This window comes from Triticum dicoccoides, chromosome 2B (assembly GCF_002162155.2).
Source record: "Triticum dicoccoides isolate Atlit2015 ecotype Zavitan chromosome 2B, WEW_v2.0, whole genome shotgun sequence".
Taxonomy (NCBI): Eukaryota; Viridiplantae; Streptophyta; class Magnoliopsida; order Poales; family Poaceae; genus Triticum; species Triticum dicoccoides.
Window position 1 is genome coordinate 39789593 of NC_041383.1, and position 14244 is coordinate 39803836.

Here is a 14244-nt window from a genome sequence, read left to right on the forward strand (position 1 = left end):
TGCACATCATCATGATTAATTTAGTCATTAGATTGAAAATTTAATGGTCAAGATCAATTAGAAGACTTTTCCTTATATAAAACACACCCGCACAAAGATAAGACACACTTCCTATTATAGAATAAGACATCACATGGAAAAAAGGAGTCCTCATGCTATGAAATAGAGCCATCGCGATAAAAAAAGTTAATTGAACCAACACGTACACAAATGAGACACTTCTAATTATAAAAGGGTGATGTCACGTGGGAAAACAAGAGTCCTCATGTTATAAAAGAGAGCTATGGTCCAACTTAAAAAAAGCACGTGTCTTCTCCTTTATGAAAAAAGAGATATGTACACAATAAAAAATATTCTACTCACACTGCAAATGTGCGTATATCCTAATTCCCACCAAAACAAACACCACATGCATGTACTCTTGAAGAAAGAAAGGACACGTACAAACAAGGAGTCCAGAAATTACAAACAATATTATGCCTAATAATTGAAAAAGAAATTTCAATACCCACATACAAAATCAGGATCAAGTCAAAATAAAATAAATCAAACACAAACATACATATATTTCTCCATGTGCCTCCCAGATATTATCAGTAGAGAGGTCATTGATTTAATATATGAAATCAGCTAATTTTTAAATAAGAAGCAAATATGCATAAATTCTGGCATGTAAAAATATTTATTTATTTATATATGAACTTAATCCAGATATGAAAAATAATTAAAGAAATATCATTGGCGTTGGAATATCAATGTTTTTGGGTGGAAAAGCAGAACATCCAGTATTTCAAATAGTGAAACTTCACAACCAGGTCCATTTAAATTCTAAATGTTTATAGCTAAAAATCCCCAAGTTTTATGAGATACTATATCGTTTGGTTTCATTCTAGATAGATACATTCTGAGTTTCCATATAAAAAAGGATTACACATCCCATTTTGCATGAAAACATAAACTATGTACCCGTCAGCTTGAAGTAAGAAAATAGAAATATACAATTAGCAGTCCTTCAGCCTCGTGTTGAGGAAAATAAGCCTATTAATGATGGAAAAATAAATTCCCATCCCACATACTGAAATGTCCCCAACGCATCACATATATCACCGCTACAAGGTCATTAATTTTACATGTGAAATCACCTAATTGCAAGGCAAGTAGAAAAGTACGCATACATTGTCGTGCATTGAAAACCATATATGAATATAAACCTGTTAATAGACATCAGTTGAAGGAATATCAATGATTTTCTTATCAATATGTACAACTTAGCATTTGTTCAATGTGTGATATTTCAAATTTATACTCAAATATTATACATGTTAATGCACTGATAATACTTATGTATCTCCATAGTAGCTACGCCGTGCAGATGCACGGGTTTATGACTAGTGTTTCTTAATAAGAATAGAGAAAGTAACACTTTCTAAATATTATTATACAAACTTATGATTGTTTCTACTATCTTATCAATAGGAAGGGTCTTAAAGAGGTCCCAGAGGAGTTTAGCTTTCATTTGTTTGTCCTAAACACATGGGATAAAGGAAATTGTATCCATTTACTTGCAATTTGTTCCTCTAAACCAAAGGGATGGATACTGCCACAAAAAATAATTTTATATTCTTCTATCATACTAATAAGTTGGAAGATAGTCGGGAAGTCCTCGTGCTGAGGCCCCATAGGAAGATGTTATGGTTTCTTCTCGCATATGTGTATGTTTGTCCTTGCGAGAAAGCAGAGAGAGAGAGGAGAGAGAGGGGAGAGAGGGGGAGATTGGGAGAACGGGAGTAGAGAGAGAGGCAGAGAGAGAGGTCAAACATTTTGTGGTTATTGATTTGCTATCATACTAGTACCTCGTACTTTCAACTTCTGCTTGTGGCATAAGATGAAACAACAACTAGGAGTATGGTAAAAAGAACAACTCAAAATATTTTGAACGTTTAAAAGATAACCAAAACGTCTTGAATGTTACAAAAATAATGAAAATGTCTTGAACATTTTCCAACTTCTGCTTCTGGCATAAGAAGTTCAGGCAATCAACTAAAAGCACATTCATGAAATGCATGAAATTATTGCGATGAATTGAGAAATGTGCAGATATCACATGTCACAATATCTGGCGATCCTCGTCACACCGCACGCCAAGTCGAGACAGAGAACATTGGGATGTCGCGTTAGTGGATGAAAAAGAACACGTCCTTCTCACCGGAAACCCGTATGCCCTGCTGCAACCAGTCACCCTCTGCCCTAGTATCACTGTTTGCGCCACTACGTCTGCGCTCATCGACGTAGACGCGAGTCCGGCGGGCTTCATTCGCTCCGCCCACTTCACCATCCGCTCATGGGCGTTGCGCGCCATCACAGGCGACGATATCCCTCATCTCTTGTAGGACAGGCACCTTTCCACGTCCGACCGCTCCATTACCGACTCCTGTGCATGTAAGTTCTCCTCTAGGGCATCAAACAGGGCCCCGTAGTAGTTGAGCAAGTTGTCGAACCGGCCCATGAACTTGTCATTGTGGTCGGCCTATTGCTCTGTCACCACCATGAGCTTCAGCGGTAGCTCTGCTACGTCACGGAGGAGCGCATCAGCCATCGTCATGGTAGCATGGGCCCGCACTTTGCCTTTCCTGTCGGGAGGGCCAGCAGCCACTACTACAAACTCGTCAGCGAGCAGACGGTGGAGCTGAATGTTGGAGACGATGACCAGTGCTTCATCACTCCTGACACTGAGGGGCTCGATGCCGAGCAGCCGATTGATGTGGAGTTTCACCGATTGGAACTGGAAGCCGATGTGCAGGCTCTCGGCTTCCCAGGCGAGGAGTGCACCGGTGACGGACAGGAACTCGTCCTCCTCATTGACAATGGTCAGGCGGATGATTTGGTCATGTGCGCCTGCTCCTGGACGCTTGGCATACATTCTTCTTAAGCTAAACTACATTGCTAACTATGTTATTATTGCATTCTTCAACAGAAACTCCTAAAAGAATGTGCGCCTCATTTGATGCATATAAAATGTGACATGGATATTATTAGCTTGCGGCCAAGTCTGCATATGGCTCACCATGGTACATACAAGATTTATCGAAGAGATGAAGATCTCACAATCAAAGGAGTTAGAGAAGTTATGAATGATCGCAGGGAACTACTTGTAGTCAACATGATGCGCATCCCACAAATTGGAGACATGTGGATCTCTATTATCCATAATGGAGATTCAGGGGCTATCATGTTTTATGCTATTTTACCATAAAGAGGGTAGCAGTTCCTAGCTAGTATACTTATCATGTGCTAGGAACAATTAGCTAGTTTTGGTTATGACTACTGATGAGGAGGAGTTGTTATTATGATGATGATAATGATGATGATGATGATGCTGATGATAATGATGATGATGAGTTATGTGCAAGAATTATAGGTTGTTATACGACTATGATGATGAGGAGGAGGACTTGTGATATTATTATTATGATGATGAGTTGTTATTATGGTCATGATGATTCATTATATCATGGGGTAGAAGAAAAATGAATTAGATTCAAGTGGATGGATCCAAAGTAACCAAGTTTGGATTAGCAGATGGATGCATCCACTTGAGTCTAATCCGCGTTTCTTTCACCCATTGATACAATAACTCATCATGACCATAATGATATAACAATCTCTTAATTGCTATTGTATCAAAACATGTATAAATACAATATAAAACAAAAGAAACAAAATACAGAGGAATAGTAGTAGCGCGGGGTAAAGCCCATGATGCTAGTATTTAGCAGTAGCGCAGGTACAACCACACGCTACCGATAACTTAGCAGTAGCGTGGGGTTGCACCCATCCTACTGCTAAAAGTTAGCTGTAGTGTCGTAGTAGTAGCGTGGGCCCCACGCTACTGCTAGCCTCTAAACCCGCGCCACTACTAGGGTTTTCTCTAGTAGTGATATTGCATATAATAGAGGCTGCTTGGGATGATTGGTTAACTGTTATGTTGGCACTCATAAAATATACTAGATCCCAAATAGTTGAAATTAGTATCCAAATATTTTTTTCCTAGCCGTATAGCATTAAAAACCACAAAAACGAGGGTCGTTATCCCACATGGTTTCATTGCCAACTTCGATTGGCGTTTATAGGGAATCACCATTAGTGGCGTGCTACTAGAGCCAAATCATTGTTATTTACCCAAAGTACAAGTACCATGTAAAATGACCCACACCTCCAATAACCTACTACTAGTGGCATGGCTAGATATGCATATGACAGCGGTGTGTGGGATCTAATGGTCTGGCCCGCATAAACTATTGTGGTGTGGACCATAAGGGCACACCACTAGTATTGTCAGCATGGACTCTTAACTTCCACACCACTAGTAACAAGTCAATAATTAGTGGTGTGTTCTTGGCTTCAACGCCACTAGTGACCTAGATACAATTGGTGTGTTGGTTGACAACAGACCACTAGTTGGGTGCACCAAGAATTCAACTTTGGGCGGCCTCCTTCCTCCTCTCTCCCTGCACTTCTTTCTCCTCTTTCTCTTCTTTCTCCTTTCATTCTCCTCTATCTATTCTCCCTACCTCTCTCTCTCACCTTACAATTTCTTCTTTCCTCTCTTCTCTCCCCTTCACTATATATCGAGCTCTCCCCCGATCTTCTCTTCGTACTCAAAACCCCTTCACTTTCCAATGTCCTCGGGCACTTGTCAATAGAGAATGCCAACCTTGAAGACGTGCTCGTCGCTAGCACGAGCAAAGTGAAGCGAAAGGCAGCCTAGCATAAATAGCGCCCGACATGCGGCAGAACACAACCAACTTGTAGGAAATCAGAACGGCCTTAAGGAAAAGATGAAAATGCCCACAAAAACAACCGACTTATCAGGCCGAGCAACCGAACCTCCATCTCAAGGTAACTCAAGACTGCCGAGTGAAACAACCCGACAAAAAGCAAAAGGTATTGCGAGCGCCAGTGTCTGGCTAGCGACAATGAAGCAATCCGGCAGGAGTGAGCACGAGCAGTACCCAGATAGCGCCAGGGAAGCAACCCTACAGGTTTGAGTGCATGCATGCTGACCACTTGCTGCCACAGTCCATGGCCGGACAAAACTACCCTAGTCGGCTGGCGCATGGGGCCAGAGGCAGCCGTTGGGCGGACCAAAGGTGCCCACCACGCGTGGTGAAGAGGGCCACGCGCGCGAGCGATGACAACATAGGGAGCGCTCTAACCGGATAGGCACAACGCGCTAGGCGGGTGTGACAAGGCCTTGGATGGAACGACCGGATTGCGCCCTACGAGGCTGAGGGCGCTAACATCGCGCATGGGGCCTTGCTCGGGGGCACACCAAATGCCGCCCATTGATGGTGTCCCTGAGCGCATGATTTACCCTTCATGGATCGCTGACCCGAGACACTCGGGTGCGTTCCATCTGGGTCCAAATGGCGTGGAGAGTCCCTGAGAGGCCCTCGTGGCATGCCACCACGGAACAGATGGCTCGGGGGGCACTCCTGCCCTCGATGAGCCCGAGGAGGTGACTACTCCATCATTCTTTCTAGGAGTAATTTTCCCTTTGTTTATATGAGTGTATTTTGGGTAAAATTTGCTCATTTTGTTTATGTAATTTTTGAAAATTATAAGCTCAGCTTTAATAAGATGTTTGCACGTATCTCATAAATTGCTCATGTAATTTTCAAAAATGGTCCAGGCATCAGAAAAATGTTGATGAAATTTTATTAACTTTTTGCACATCCTCAATAAAATTCATTACATTTAATATAATCTTCATTCATTTCTCAAAGTGTGCATGCCATTTATAAAATGTTCACATGTTAAAAAGAGTGTCCATGAAATTTCAAAAAATGTTCATGAGTTTTAGTTGGGGACAAAGACTAGATTGATGGACTTCATCATTGACTGCATCATGTGCCTCTTCTCTGCTCAACTAGAGCCAACAAGCATCACTGGAGTTCATCTCTATCCGTCTTCCTAACGAGATCCTGCAATTTACCTCCTTGGTGCATCTAGACACGAGAGCCTGACTTGCACCACTAATTTATGGTAGATGCTCTCAAGTGGAACCAAGCTGGAGAAGCAAGCTTTCATCTTTCTCCGGATGGAACGGACCTGCATCGACCTCATTACTATAGCCAAGCCAACATCCAGATAAAAGGTTTACAGTCCCCTAAAACCATAGATTTAATCACGCTTCATCCTTTATTTCCTTTATATTGTTTTATATATGTGAATTACATGTGATATTCAATATGTTTGCCAAAATAGTCGGTGTCCACACCCAAATCCGAATGTAACTCCACCCATGCCTCGTTAGCATCAACATTAGATGTGTCCTATACTAGCAAATTGTTCCGTCAGAAGAGCTCACCGTGGTGGATGCATCGTGGCCTGAGTGTTTCATACTGGGAGGTGAACGCATTCAGCGTTTATACATCCTGTGTAGTTAAGAATGGATGTGCCCCCAGATCTGTAGGCTCTTGGGTTATAATGAACTGAAGAGGGGTGTGAAGTGGATCACAATAATTTCACACAAATGAAGATGAGTGATGTTTATTCCCCGGTTATATTTATTTATAATGAGTGATACATTAATATGAACTATAGTATGGCGCCTTTGCCAAATGAACTATATATTCCATTCGTTTTCCCGTGATTATGATAGATGAAAGTATATTTGATATTCATTATCATTTCATAAGTCGGTTATTCATGTCAATATATATTAACTCATACAATAATATTAGAAAATCATTTAAGGTGGTATTTCTTGATTTCGGGATGAAGTGTTAAATGTCAGTTCTTTATTGGGAAAATTATGTACTCCCTCCATTTTTATATACAAGGCCACAAACTCATATTACAGTTACCAAGACAAAATTTAATGCCTTGCTTTGTAAACCAACTTTTTTTTCGTTTACCGGGATCGTTAATACTCTATATGCATGTAATGAGGGATAGGAAGCTGAGTGGAGTGTCATTATGACTGCATGCATGCAATTATTGAACATGTTGCTATTATGAGGAAATATCATTAACTTTAGATGCAAAGTGTATTTCTTATAGTGGCCTTATATAAGTAAATGGAGGGAGTATTTGTCACTATCAAGGACAAATATTCGATGGTTGTCACTATATATTAACAAATTGTGGCTATGACACTAATGCGCACGCAGAAATTAGGCACATGCCCCCATGCACTGTCTCCACGAAATGCCATCTCTTTTGACATGTTTCCTCCTCTGTGTGACCCACCAATTTGCCATTTAATCAACAATGGAGATGAGGCTCGTTTGACCTTTTGGGTTCCACCCCTAGTCCATATCATTAACCATCAAGGAATAGTGGATGTTGTCATGGAACAAATATTAGAAAACACCATATAAAAAACACTTCCACCCAATCCATTCCATTTCATTCGGTATGGCGCCTACAATACATTTAAAATGCTTGTCCATCGCTGCCTCCTAGCCTCCCATGCATCAAAGGCCTACCCATACTATGTTGCCTTCCCCTTCCCCCTCGCCTTTCCCGCCAATGGGGTAGAGGAGATATAAAAGAGAATGATATGACGACAACCCATAGAGATGACGTGCATGGGAATGCCGCTAATTTCTTTGCAAGCTTTGGTGGCGCAACCATAATACTTCTAATTCTAGATTCAACCATAGAGTATCATCTCTATATTGGGGCACCGACCAAATTTCCCTTGTTTATTAGTCTAGATTCAAAAAAAATGACAAGCAATTTGATAATCTCTTGAGGCTGAGAGAGCAAGGAATGAACGTATGTCTATCTTCCGTGTGTATATCAAATATTCTTTTTCTAATAGGCTAGGATAAATGCCAGTCCAAGTGTGGCTGTTCTGTGTGTCACTATGTATCTTGGCCATTGGTTTCCTGGTCAGAGTCTCCAAGAATTAAGGAATGGTGCTATAATTTCTAACTTATTTTACAATAAAACAGATATTGCATGTCAAGGTATATGTTACATTGAAGTTCCCCTACTTCTCCTTAATATGGCGCCCTTGACAAAAGAACAATATAACCATTTTTTCCCATGATTTATGGTAGAAGAATGTATATTTAATATGCTTTACAATTATCAATTGTGTCGGTCTTTTCATTTCAACATATCTTGATTCATATTGTTATAATAAAACCATTTGAGGCAGTATTTCTTCCCCTTGAGGTGAAGTCTTAACCGTCAGTTGTTTATTTTATATTCTCTTGTCTCTTCATTCTCAAAAAATAATAAGTGATTGCATAGTCTCTCGATGCTGAGAAAACAAGGAATGTATGTATCTCTACCTTATGTGTACTTTAATAAGTTTTGCACTGTAGGCTGGGACAAATGCCAGTCCAACTGCCGAGGTTCCGAGTATCAATATCTTGGCCATTGATTTGTAGTTTGGAGCTGCCAAGGAAGAAAGGATGGTGCTATCATTTCTAACATGCTTTCCGAGAATTCAGATATTGCATGTCAAGTTATATTTGACATCCATGTTCTCCCACTTTTGCTTATTCTTAATCATTTGCACACAACAATTGACATGCAATATATGCCCCAGCTAACACCTTTCTTTGTAGAATGGCGGATCTCTATTGAAAACCTCTGTTGACAGTGATGGCACATTATGGAAGAAGAAAATAGATCCCATCAAATGTGTGAAATCAGCCATTGAGAAGCTCGTATTGTGTGATTTCTGTGGGGGTGATAGCGAACTATTATTCTTTAAGTCCATTTTCAAAAGTGCGAACATGCACAAGGTGATTTGCATTGTCTTCTCGGATGATGTATTTTCCACCGGCATGCAAACTGATATGGATGAAAAATTTAAAAGGGCTGCCGCTTCGGTTGAATTAGCTAATGCGACTATGCAAATCTTCAGGGTGCATAAACGCAACTAGTGGAAATGCAAGACAGCATCTGATCTCTTACTTAGTGACCCTTTTGATTGCCTAACTTGAACAGGCCTGTCACTTCTTCCTGCTAGAAATTCTGCAAAGGGCTATTGAACTGATAGTCAAGTCCCTGAAGGCAATATAGCTTCTTTTAGGCAATATAGTACTCTGGGTTGTTAGGTTGCCGGCAGCTCTCCAAGTACAAGTACCCTGGCATTGCCTTTATTTTCTATTTAACTTATTAGCCATGTGGCTGATTTCTTGAACAAACATGTGTACCTTAAATGATGCCTACACTTTGCTTTTGTCGAATTTTATCTGCGACACCTCATGATAAATTCTTCAGATGATACGTAAATTCTGTGGATGTTGATGTCTACACGACATAGTAACTGTCTATTTTATTAGGTGTTTTCATGTGGCTAGCGCCAATTTTGTGAGCATTCTACATGTATGAAAGAATCATCTGCGAGTTAACAACAATCTGGTTGTGCATCTCAGAAATCAATTGGTTCTATCTTGGTTATAATATTGATCATGGTTTTCTGATTCCTGGATAATATACTTTAGCATACTGATCTTTACTGAATAATCCTAACTTTAAATATACAACTTGATATTTCATGAGTTCTACGTCTAAGAACATATAAATTTATCAAGTTAGAGGTCATGTCATGTACCTTGCATAAACTATTAGGTCCCAGTATACTAGACACCAGTTTGTGGGATCTAGTGGCTTGATCTCGCATAAACTATTAGTGTGTGGACCCTTAGGGCACACCACTAGTATTGTCACTAGTACTAGCGTGCACTCTAAACTTCCACGCCACCAGTAACCAATCAATTATTAGTGCTGTGTTCTTGGCTTCAACACCACTAGTGAGCTAGATACAATTGGTGTGTTAGTTGGACAACACGTCGCATGCCAATAATTCAGCTTTTGGCAGCCTGCTTCTTCCTCCACTCTCCCTTCACTTCTTTCTCCTCTTTCTCTTCTTTCTCCTTTCACTCTCCTCTCCTTAGCTTTTCTTCTTCCTCTCTTCTCTCCCCTACACTATATATCTAGATCTCCCTCGATCTTCTCTTCCTACCAAACCCCCTTCACTTTCCGATGTCCTCAGGCACCCACCGATGGACCTGTGTCCGCCGTCTGTCACAACTGAGAATGCCCACATCGGAGATGTGCTCGCTGCTGCCAGCAGGAGCGAAATGAATCAAAAGGAAGCCTAGCGTAAACAGCGCCTGACGTGCGGCGAAAAACAACAAACTTATAGGAAATTGGAAAGGGCTTAAGGAAAAGACAAAAACAGCCACAAAAACAACCCACTTATCAGGCCGAGCAACTGACCCTGCATCTCAAGGTAGCTCAAGACGGCCGAGTGAAACAACCCGGAACAAAGCAAGCGATATAGTGAGCGCCAGTGCCCGACTGGCGACAGTAAAGCAATCCGGCAAGTAGAGCACGAGCAGTGCCCAGCTAGCACCAGGGAAGCAACCCTGCAGCATCGAGTGCACGCATGTCGGCCAATTTCCACCATAGCCCCTAGCCGGGAAGAACTACCCTAGTCAGCTAGCGCACGAGCTAGAGGGAGCCGTCGGGCGGACCTAAGATGCTCGACAGACGTGGCAAAGCAGGCCACACGCGTGAACCAGGACAACGCAGGGAGCTCTCTAACCGGGCGAGTGCAATGTGCAAGGCGAGTGCGATGCGGCCCGGGATGCATGGCGCGACCGGACCAGACCGCACGAGGCGGAAGGCGTTGACAGGCGGGTCTGGAGATGCCATCGTGTGCGGGGCCCTACTTGCGGGCGTGCCCAACGCTGCCCAATGATGGTGTCCCGGAACGCGGTTCACCCATCATGGACCACCAACCTGGGACGCCCAGGTGCGCGCCATCCGCATTCAGATGGCGTCATGGATGGCGTGAAGAACCCCTAAGAGTCCTACACGGCTTGCCACCACAGAACAAATGGCTTGGAGGGCACTCTTGCCCTCGACGAGCCCCAGAAGGTGGGTACTCCAGCATCCTTTCTAGGTGTAATTTTTTCCTTTGTTTATATGAATGAATTTTGGGTAAAATACGCTCATATTGTTTATGTAAACAAAAAATATTAACTCAGATTCAATAAGATGCTTGCACATATATCACAAACTATTCATGTAATTTTCAAAACTGGTTCAGGCACTCAAAAAAACGCTCATGAACTTTAGTGACTTTTCGCACACATCCTCAATAAATGTTCATTACATTTAATATAATCTTTATACATTTCTCAAAGTGTTCCTGCATTTAAAAAATGTTTGCATGTTAAAAAGAGTGTCCATGACATTTCTAAAAATGTTCATGAGTTTTAATTGGGGACAAAGACTAGATTGATGGATTTCATCATTGACCGCATCCTCTACCTCTTCTCTGCTCAACCGGAGCCAACAAGCATCACTGGAGTTTGTCTCTATCCATCTTCCTGATGAGATCCTGCAATGTACCTTATTGGTGCATCTAGACGCGAGAGCCCAACTTCTGCACAACCAATTTATCATATTTTACATATTCGGGTCTCCGAAATCTTTAGACAATAATATGTGATTGATTGCTGACTTTATTTAGCAATGACTGATTTTTTTTAGGGTCTGAGCAATGATTGAATGCCGACTTGTCAACAGAAGGAGGTAAAAAGGGCCGACAAGGAGTTAAAAATTCAGAGAAAAAATAAAAAGGTGAAAAAGGCCCACGTATATTACTCCTGCGGCGTCCTGCCCGACCAGCCGGCCCAAATGTCGAAACCAAACCCTAACTCTGCAGACATTGGGACAGAGTGTAAACTCACTGCTCGAGGTCATGCAGCCAACCCCAATCCAATTCCCATCTCTCTTTCGCCGGCCGCCGCTCTCTGGCCTTTCCTTGCCCACTCGCGCCAACGCAATGGACATCCTCATCGACCGTATCCTCCGCTGCGTCCCTGCTCCACTTGGGCCAATCACCACAACCAGGCAACCAGCGCCCTCCCTCTCCCTGCAGATTTCGGGTCCGCCACCTACTCCAGCGGCCGGCGCGTCAACATCAGCGCCCTCCGGAAGGCATCCAGCACCAGATCGTCTCCAAGCTTCAAATGAAGGAGGCCGGACGGACCACCATCCTGTCCTCAAGCTGGAGATACATCTGGTTCTCCTCTCCACCCCACTCGACCTCGACGCCAGCAGCCTGATCCCCTGCCACGGTTGCAACGGACCTGATGACCTGAACGCCGTGGTGAGCCGAGTCTCCCAGGTCATTGGCTCCCACGAGGGCCCTTTCCGGTCCGTCCCCCTAATGGCAAAGCCATCCCTTTGTTTATATGAGTGTCTTTTTGGTAAAATATGCTCATATTGTTTATCTAATTTTTGAAAAATTATTAGCTCAGATTTAATATGATGTTTGCACATTTTCACAAACTGTTCAATTAATTTTCAAAACTGGACCATGCACTCAGAAAAACGTTCATGGAATTTTAGTAACTTTTCGCACATCCTCGATAAATGTTCATTACATTTAATATAATCTTCATACATTTCTCAAAGTGTTCATGCCATTTAAAAATTGTTCACATGTTAAAAAGAGTGTCCATGAATATTGTACTCCTGCATTCCATAGACAAAATATGTGATTGAGTGCCAACTACGTTGCAAATCCCAGACTTGTCAACGGAAGGAGGTAGTAAAAAGGGCCGACGAAAAGTTAATAATTTAGAGGGAAAAAATGAAGGTCACAAAGGCCCACAAATATTGTAGTCCTGCGACGCCAGTCCCGACCAAGACCAACCGGCCCAAATTTCGGAACCAAACCCTAGCTCTGATAGACATCGGGGAGAGAGTGTAAACTCACTGTTTGAGGTCATGCAACCAACCCCCCAATCCATTCCCGTCTCTCTTTCCCCGGCCGCCTCTCTGACCTTTCCTTCCATGTCATGGACATCCTCATCGACCGCATCTTGCGCTGCCTCCCTGCTCCACCTGGGCCAATCACCACCACTGTCGTCCTCCCTCTCCCTCTCCAGATTTCGAGTCAGCCTCCTACTCCAGCGGACAGGGCGTCAACATCAACACCCTCCCCGAAGACATGCAACACCAGATTGTGTCCAAGCTCCCCATGAAGGAGGTCGGCCGCACCACTGTCCTGTCCTCAAGCTGGAGATACATCTAGTGCTCCAGCTCGCTCGACCTCGACGCCAACAGCCTGATCCCCCACGGCTTCGATGACGGACCTGATGTCCCCGACACTGTGGTGAGCCGCGTCTCCTAGGTCATCGGCTCCCACGAGGGCCCTTTCTGATCCGTCCACCTCAACAGCGAGGCCATCGTACACCGGACTTCTAAGCTTAGGGAGTGGACAAAGGCGTTCGCTAGGAAGGGTGTGCAGGAACTTGTCTTTGTGAACCGCTGGTCCCTCGTCTTCATCAGTCTTCCTGAAGAGATCCTGCGGTGCACCTCCCTGAGACGTGTGTTGTTCTGGCACGCCATTCAGCTCGCCGTGGTGAATGCACCAAGGCTTGAGTGCGTCATACTCTAGGAGGAGGATGCATACAACATTACTGTTGGAAATATGCCCTAGAGGCAATAATAAAATGGTTATTATTGCATTTCCTTGTTCATGATAATTGTCTATTATTCATGCTATAATTGTATTGACTGGAAACCGCAATACATGTGTGAAAATACATAGACCACAACATGTCCCTAGTGAGCCTCTAGTTGACTAGCTCGTTGATCAACAGATGGTCATGGTTTCCTGACCATGGACATTGGATGCCATTGATAACGGGATCACATCATTAGGAGAATAATGTGATGGACAAGACCCAATCTAAGCATAGCACAAGATCGTGTAGTTCGGTTGCTAAACTTTTCTAATGTCAAGTATCATTTCCTTAGACCATGAGATTGTGTAACTCCCTGATACCGTAGGAGTACTTTGGGTGTACCAAACATCACAACGTAACTGGGTGACTATAAAGGTGCACTACAGGTATCTCCGAAAGTGTTTGTTGGGTTGGCACAAATCGAGACTGGGATTTGTCACTCCGTATGACGGAGAGGTATCTCTGGGCCCACTCGGTATTGCATCATCATAATGAGCTCAATGTGACTAAGTAGTTAGTAACTGGATCATGCATTACGGAACAACTAAAGTGACTTGCCGGTAACGAGATTGAACGAGGTATTGGGATACCGACGATCGAATCTCGGGCAAGTAACATACCGATTGACAAAGGGAATTGCATACGGGATTGCTTGAATCCTTGACATCGTGGTTCATCCAATGAGATCATCGTGGTACATGTGGGAGCCAACATGGGTATCCAG